Below are 9,175 nucleotides of genomic sequence, written 5' to 3'. Positions count from 1 at the left end.
CTTTGTAGCCAGTTGGGGAATGAATCAGCAGAAGGAAAATCTTTTTCTCTTGTCTCTCCTTCTGTCTTTAAATCTGATTTTCCAATAAAAAAAAAATAAATCTCTTTTAAAAACTCATGGCTTGGCCTAGCGGCTAAAGTCCTCGCCTTGAACACACCGGGATCCCATATGGGCGCCGGTTCTAATCCCGGCTGCTCCACTTCCCATCCAGCTCCCTGCTTGTGGCCTGGGAAAGCAGTTGAGGACGGCCCAATGCATTGGGACACTGCACCCGCGTGGGAGACCCAGAAGAGGTTCCGGGTTCCCGGCTTCGGATCGGTGCACATCGGCCCGTTGCGGCTCACTTGGGGAGTGAATCATTGGACGGAGGATCTTCCTCTCTGTCTCTCCTCCTCTCTGTATATCCGGCTTTCCAATAAAATGAATAAATCTTTAAAAAAAAAAAAACTCATGGCTTTTTGTGTGTTATTTTTGTATCCTGCAAAGCTAACAAACTCTCTTATGAGTTCTAATAGTCTCTCAATCCCCCTATACATAGAATCATGTAATCTGCAAATAGGATAATTTTACTTCTTCCTTTCCAGTTGTGTTTTCTATGATTTGTGGTAACTAACGCATGAGCTAGGAAAGAAAACCTGAGTGTATATGAGTGAAATTGGCAGCAAATGGCTTGCTTAAAATCCACTGTCCTTGACTATGTTCCTGTGGAACAGTGGTCTTTCTATTGTTTACTTGCTCATTCAGTGTATTTAGTGAAGTGTTGCACTTGTGACTATAAAGTGAAAATCTGTTATTGCAAAAGTTAAAATAATACAGAAAGGAAGGACAGAGGAAGGAGATAAAGAGCAGAATATTCTTATGTTTTTAGACTTGTATCTTTAAAATGCAAGAAATGCGCTGTTGCAGTGGCATAGCTAGGTAATCATCCGCCTAGGGGGCAAACACCCATGTAGGCGCTGGTTCATGTCCCAGTTGCTCCACTTCTGATCCAACTCCCTGCTTATGGCTTGAGAAAGCAGCAGAGGATGGCTTAAGTCCTTGGGCCCCTGCAACCCTAGTAGGAGACCTGGAAGAATCCCCTGGCACCTGGCTTTGGATCCCCTGGCACCTCAGATCTGGCCGTTGCAGCTATTTAGGGAGTGCATCACAGCATGGAAGATCTGTGTGTGTGTGTGTGTGTGTGTGTGTGTGTGTGTGTGTGTGTGTCTCCTTTCTGCAAATCAGACTTTCAATTAAAAATAAATACATCTTTTTAAAAGTAGATAATAAATAGAATGCAAGAAACTATGTTCTGTTTACATTATTAAAAATAAATAGTAAGAAAAGAAAAACAATGTTACAATGAAATATATATGGTAAATTGATTGTAATAAATAAAATTAAGCAGAACTACTTAACTATTGATATTTAACCAATCAACATAAACACAAACTTTAATTTCAGGTACAAATAAAATTTTAAGAGGAAAAAAATTAGTGTGTAAACTTTCTTAGTGTTCCAGTCCAGACTCAATTCCATGGATGCAAATGGAAGCCAGTGAGGACATAACCTCAGTCATACACTTTGCAAGACATATTCAAAGTTTTATTTCATGTTTAATTTTATATCGGCCTTGTGAACAGGCATTAACACATTTATTTCAATGTTCGGATATCAAGGGATTTCAAGGTTGGTTAAACAATCTCAATGAGAATTACCCTTGCTAATTAAGTTAACAGAATAAGATGGTAGTTTCAAAGTTTATACAAAAGCATACAGAAAATACATGAGATAAAATGATTTCATCAAATTTATCAGCGACAGAGAACAATGGAACAAGTGGGGAATGGACACTGCATCATGAACACACAGAGGGGATTTTCTACTCTAATTACTCAATGAAAAACATGTGATTTCTTTTTGGAATTCTGAAATGAAAGCCCAACAAAGCAATGCTAGCAATGAAACAATAAAGAAATTAGATGCAAAATGATAAAAATATGTCATATATCCAACAGAATCATCAGTGAGAATTAAAAAGAAAACTACGGAAATGGAAATGGAAATTACCAGACATGGATTTTAAAATAAAATACCAAAACTTTAAAATATTCAGCTTTGGAGTATAGTACTTCAAACTACAAGAAGGATGAAATGTAAATTGTGGACACCAGCAATCATAATCACTATCATTAAGAACTAGAGAGCATCCTCAGCCTCACTAGTCTAGTGAGGCTAGAGGGCAGGACAGCAGAGTTGTAGGCAAGTGAGACTGACAGGGGCATATTGAGCACCAAGCTGGTGAGGCTGAGGATGGAGGTGCCCAGTGGCTATTCGGCTCTGGGTGGGTGGCACATTAGCGGGCTACTGGAAAATGGCCACTAGGCTTTGAGTGGACTGACGCAGGCAGAGTCTGGACAGATGCCTCTTGCAGAGATCCAGCTGGAGCAATGAAGCAGCCAACACAGCAGCTCAGACAGCAAGCAGAAGCCCTCTATTCCTCCCTCCAGCATCCTCTCCGCCAGCTTGGCCCATTTGTACTCACTACAGAAGACAAACACGCAAGGGTGCGGCCCACGAGGTGGAGACAGAAAGGTGGTTTGAGCTGGGAAGAGTGCAGAAATCTCTGGGTTCCCTGCCCAGCAACAGGAACAGCAGGCCCCTTCCTCCTCGGAGTCTGTGTGTGTGTCGTTTGGGCTCTCTCTCTCTCTCTTTCTCTTGTTACCACTTTTCTCCCATCTTTGTGGCTGATGCTTTCTTCTAAAACCTTTGGTCTTGTCTTCAATTTTCCTATTGACTTCTTGGGGCATCAGCAACAGCTCAGTGGGTGGACTCTCGTGGAGGGGCTCATGGCCAGGTGGGGAGCAACAGCTGTGTGTGTAGGGCCTTCTGTGTGTACAGACCCTGCTGGGCTGGGTTACAGCCACCTCTCAGGGACTTACCCTACCTGTCCCTGAGGCTCTGATGGACTGCCATCAGTTCTGACACCCCACTCCAAATCCCAAATTCATTCCACAGCTTGCTATCATTTTCTCTTCTACCCCTTAACTCAGACTCACTCCCTAAATTTTTAAGACATTTTCAACTCAAGGTGACATTTTCATTTTTGTAAAGATTTATTTCCGTGTTGAAGTTACAAAGAGGACATTAACAGAGATCTTCCATCTGCTGCTTCACTCCCAAGATGACTGCAATGGCCAAAGCTGCACCAGGTCAAAATCGGGGGCAAGGAGCTTCATCTGGATTTCCCACATGGGTGGCAGGGGCTCAAACACTGGGGCCATCGCCCCGCTGCTTTCCATAGCCCTTTAACAGAGAACTAGAGCGGAAGTGAAACAGAACTGGAACAAAAGTGGTACCCATATGGGTTGCTGGCACCGCCGGCAGCAGCTTTACCCGGTGCATCATGATGTTGGACCCTTACCTTTAACCCTAAAATAATGTTTCCTCCACCTTTTTTTTTTTGACATTTCCTATTTCAGGACTTTGATTAAATAAACAGTCTTCATTTCGACTTAACTCCGGTTTTGTGTTTTCAATGTCAAATCCATCTTAATTTTTCTCTTAATAGCCTTGAGTCTAAGTATCTCAAGTTCATGTTGTGTTGAAGTAAATAATACTTACAGAACTTATCAGTATTTTTTTAATAACTGGAAAGGAGAATAAGCAGGAGACAGCTGCTTAAATCCGGAGAGACGGGAGCATGCGGAATCAAGATGAGTCAAGAGCTCAGGTCTTAGGCAGTGTAGGGACAAAAACGGTGCGGCTCACAGAGAAACAAGAGTGCTCAGAGGAAAGAATACCGACAACTAGACCAATATGCTCAATTTTAAACAAATGTGTATGGAATTTTAATGTCATTGTAAAACATGTGTTGAGGTCAAGAGTGTTACTTTCTTCAAGCTACAACCAGAAATGAAGATTTCATGTGCCTTTTCATTCACATATAGAATTTAATTAGTTTTGCTTTCACATTAAGAATTCTTTTCTTTAATTAGCAACTTCGTCTTATTTTTGAATCAAGGCCAAGGCCACAGTCTAAGCTTGCATAATAAGTACAAGGATCTGCACTTGAATCTTGAAAATGTGACTTATCTGTATACAGCCACCAGTTGAGCTCCCAGCTGGAATTGGTGGGATTAATTTTCTGTACTTAAGCAGTATTGTGGCCTGTGTATGCCTCACTGCGGGAACTGTTTTATGCTTTCACCAATTTCAAAATCCTTGCTTTTCTTTCCCTTTTAATCCTTAGCTTTGTAGTTACACAGAATTTTAATTCCTTCAGAAGGAAAGAACTGTAAGAAAAGGAAAAAAGCTTCTCTCCCAAGGGATTCAAGGTGAGATAATGATACCCGTGATCCCATCAGCCCAGGAATCTTCTGGTGACAGGCTGGGGCCAGAGGCATAGTGCACAAGACATCAATCCACACACCGTGTGCCACTGCACACAAAAGCAGAAACCTCTCCAACCTTCTCTCATTATTTCTTTAACACTCTCCAGTATATTTCAAGACAGTTACAAAGGAAATGTGAGTCAAGTGGCTAATTTAATGGTGGGTAAATCAAACATCATCTGCTGATGAACTTTTATCGAAGCGCTTCGGCTCTGCAGAGAATTCCCCAGTGTACACAGTCGCTTTCCCTCAACATAATCCTGTAGGAGTTCTTGGCAGCCTTATTGCACTGGACACCTGAAAACCTTCTTGATGAAACACAACTGACATTTCTCTTGACCGACTTGTCTGAAGACTCCTTTGCAATGTTGCTACTTAGAGTGTCTTTTCCCAAGCAATCCTATTCATAGAATATTAGCCTTTTGCAATTTAGAACACGGTCTTCTATGTACAAATAATCAAAGAGGAAAAACTAATAAATACCTATTTTCAGATTCTGCTGGGAGGCAAATTGCAGGTGCTGCAGAGCCTTTCATAGCATAAGCAATGAGCAGTGTGGCTCCAGCCCCCTCTAATGATTCAATGGAAACAGAAGATCTTAACAAAATAACCCAGTCTTTGTGGCTGGCCCCAGAGTTCTCCCTCTTCCTCTCCCCGGCCTCAGCTGTGTGGGCCCAGTGCTGGCTTCCTGCCATGAGGAGATGCACTTGCAACCGCAGAACGAGGATGAAGGCCACCGTCAATGTTCCACCTGACGTCACATCTTCTCATCAGGAGGCAGCACTGTGATTTATAACCTTTAATAATCTGCTTTTCGCTGTAACTCTTTGCACCCCAAAGTGCTTCCTTCCACATCATCTCTTTGAAGCAGAAAACTCACCCTTCCTGGCTCTGTAACTCTGGCTTGTATTTACAAACACAAGCTTGAACAGCTTTCAGACTTACGTACAATCACAAAGGTATCTGTGGAAGACGTGGAGGGAAGGAACCTGGGGTCCCATCCAGGACGTGATACCCTTAACCTTTGTGCACTCAATGTGCATCTGTTTATTTTGGTCCACAATTTCAGGTCTTGGTTGGCTCTTCTTTGAAAGTCACCCTTACCTGAAGCATGGCCCTAGTGGATGTCTTGGGTATTAAAAATAACCCTTTAGTAGACTCCCATTCCCCTCAAAAAAAATAAATTAAAAAAAAAAAAAGCAGCAGCTTGACTTTCTTTTTTACTTCCTCTTTCACTTCTTCAAAAACAGACCTGATTATTAATCACAAACGTATTTGTTCAGAAATCGAAGAAAGTGTTTCAGAACACAGTTGCACTCTCAGAGACGGCGACCTGGGAGAGCAGGGAACCAGCGTACTCTGAGGCTTACATACTCACTGACACAGTACAATGGGATAATACACAGAAATAGGATGGGGTGGGCCAGTCATGTGGGCCTCATGCACAGTCCTGCACTACACGGGGCCAGAGGCATGTGCTGGCCATGCTTGGGTTCTGTGCAATCAGGATGGAGGACCTTGGCTTTAAGAGGGAGGTCCTAGGACAAGAGAGGACTGTTAAGCCCAAGGAGAAACAGAGAGACATGAGTGGGGCCAGAGGGAACATTGTAAGTCAGCTCCTTGCTGCAAACGGCCAGTCTTGGAAGACGTGGGAGAACATCGTGTTAGCTGTGTCCTCATTAGGCAAACACCCTCTTCCTCCATCCCCCACAAAGTCTCCAATCAATATTCATTTTTAAGATTTATTATTTTTTTTATTAGACAGATACACAGAGAGAAGGAGATACAGAAAGAAAGATCACTCTCCAAGCTGCCACAACGTCCAGAGCTGAGCCAATGCGAAACCAGGAGCCTCCTCTGGGTCCCCTATGTGGGTCCAAGATGCAAGGTGAGGATCCAGCCACTAGGCTATGCTGCCTGGCCCTCAATACTCTTGATGCTGCTTTTTTATTGACAGGGAAGCTGATGTAAGTTGCTGAGGCCTAATGACCAAGGTCAAATTGAAATCTTTATGGCTTCTAGAACCGTGTGTTTCCCTCCATGGTACCGACACTCATGGGGACTCTGAAAAACATATGGGAGTTCAGGTTCCACTTTTACTACTCTTGGGAAAACAGCATCTTATGTATTGTTTTCATTATTTCTCCCATTTTCTAAGATAACGACAAAGGAAGAAACAAGCTCTAACACCACCGCTGTGATGCTCACTGTTTAATAAAACCATATATTCAACTATGAAAAAATAAATACTTCATAGAAAAATAGAATTTGTCATATCAGGGCAAGGCCCCTGGTTGTATCCTGCCTCGGTGCCCTGCTGTTCTGCAGAACGAAGCTGGCTCAGACCTGAGGGCAGGGCAGCAGCTGAGGACTGGGTGAGGAGCTGGCACTCGGAGCAGCTGTGGCCTTCCTGCTATCAGCATGGCGTTTCTGATTGCCATTTCAAGCAAACATGGTGTGGCCACCATAGCAGCCCTCTGTTTATTTTTGGTGCTTTTATTTTTAAAATCATAAACCACGAACAGCACAGAAGGGAAGGCATAAATATCCATGACTTGTTCTTGCTTTACAATTTTCTGTCTTTTGTTTTTGATAACTTACTGAATATGGACATAATAACCGATGGAGCTTGAGTAGGGTTTTTTTTTTTTTTTTGGTGAACATTACAAAGCCAGTAAGTAATTCACAATTATCTCTTAGAAAAGATAGACAATAAACCATGCTTTCTAAATACTGAACATAGAGCTTTTCAGAATCATGTATGGCGTATTTTGAGGATGAATCTCTTTTGTTAATCTTGCTAATATATACATATGCATAAACTTCAGAATTTTTGGAGTGATTTTTCACAAACGTATTGAAGTACTTGAGTTCAGGGTTAAGCGATATCTGTCTATCCACAACATGCTCATTAACTCAAAACATAGGTTTCATAAGCACATTGGGATTGATTTTCAGAATTAGTCTCTTCCTATGACTGCAGTGAAATACAAGCATCCACCTTGACTTTTAAAATTCAGGCTGAAACAGAATCTAAAATCCTTAAAGAGGCCACTACTCACACAGATATGATATCTCTTTGGAAACTGGACTGTGTATATTGACACCTTTTCTGCTTGCCATGATGTGAGCACCAAGTTTAAAATTGGCTGAAGATAGTGAATTTAACCCCTTGCATTTTAAGTAATACTTTAATAAGCAACTGGAGCCAAGCCCTAGTCCAATAGAGCATGAAGCTATTGCTGAGAAATTATCTTCATGCGCGAATAATTATATTTATTTATGGAACTGTATTCTTCAGTATCTCTAACAGCATCTGTTACTTGAGAAATATTAATATTTATTTTTTTGTTTTTTTTTTAAAGATTTATTCATTTTATTACAAAGTCAGATATACAGAGAGGAGGAGAGACAGAGGAAGATCTTCCGTCCGATGATTCACTCCCCAAGTGAGCCGCAACGGGCCGGTGCGCGCCGATCCGAAGCCAGGAACCTGGAACCTCTTCCAGGTCTCCCACGCGGGTGCAGGGTCCCAATGCATTGGGCCGTCCTCAACTGCTTTCCCAGGCCACAAGCAGGGAGCTGGATGGGAAGTGGAGTAGCCGGGATCAGAACCGGCGCCCATATGGGATCCCGGGGCATTGAAGGTGAGGACTTTAGCCGCTAGGCCACGCCGCCGGGCCCGAGAAATACTATTTATTGAAGCAAAGCTTTACAAAGCCACAATGAACTCCATGTCACACCTACTAGAACAGCCACTATCAAACAATAAAAACTGTTAGAGGATGTGGAGAAATTAGAACCCTGTGTTCTGTTGATGGGAATATAAGATGATGCAGCTGCTATGGGAAGCAGTAAGGAAATCCCTCCAAAAAGTTAAAACATCCTGCAATTCTACTTCAGGGACTATGTCTAAAATAAATAAAAGCAAGAACTTGAGACATTGGTACACACGTGCTCAAAAGAGGAACCCAAGTGTCCATCACTGTTCATCTACAAGAACTACGTTTGCATCTTTCAAAAAGGAGGGACAGTTTGACATAGGCCGCACTAGAGATGGCATGTTTTAAGTTAAGGACATACGCTACCTGAAATGAGTTAACCATGGAATGACAAGGGCTGTCAGCGTCCACTTGCACAAGGCACCTAGGAAGGTCAAATTCATAAAGACAGAAAACACAATGGTGGCTTCTGAAATGGATGGTAGCCACAGCTGTGGGAAAAAAAGAGGGGGATGTAGTACATGCTATAAAGTGTACACCTAAAAATGATACAGATGCCAAATTACATGTGTGTTTTACCACAGTTAAGATACAATAAATCTTCTACAAAATTAAAATGTCAATTGATAATAGCTTTTACGCAAAGGAAAATGATATGCATTAGTCAAGTGAAATGATGTAATATTTCAGTGTTACATATATTAGCAGCAGTTGAAATGATACCATCTTTTTTTACAAATATTCTTTTTATATAATTAAGTAAATATATTCAGATGTCTCAAATTACTATAATATTGATAGATGATAAAAACTTGATCTACATAAAGAACATGTAATATTTTTCTCAAAATGCTTCTAAATACATTGTATGTGCCAGACATCAACCCAAAGTGCTATAAAATAAAACATGGACATGTCTTATCCTTAAATAACTCTGAGTGGCAGTTACTTTCATTATTTCCACTGTTCAAGTATGACATGTGAAACTGAAGGGGTTTGGTCATTACGCATAAGCAGTAAGTGGTGACCTCAAGCCCATGCCCATCAGAGGACTTCCTTCTCTTGAGAGTTAACAGTCCC

The sequence above is a fragment of the Ochotona princeps genome, chromosome 6, assembly GCF_030435755.1.
Source record: "Ochotona princeps isolate mOchPri1 chromosome 6, mOchPri1.hap1, whole genome shotgun sequence".
In the NCBI taxonomy this organism is placed as follows: Eukaryota; Metazoa; Chordata; class Mammalia; order Lagomorpha; family Ochotonidae; genus Ochotona; species Ochotona princeps.
This window is presented reverse-complemented; position numbering follows the sequence as displayed.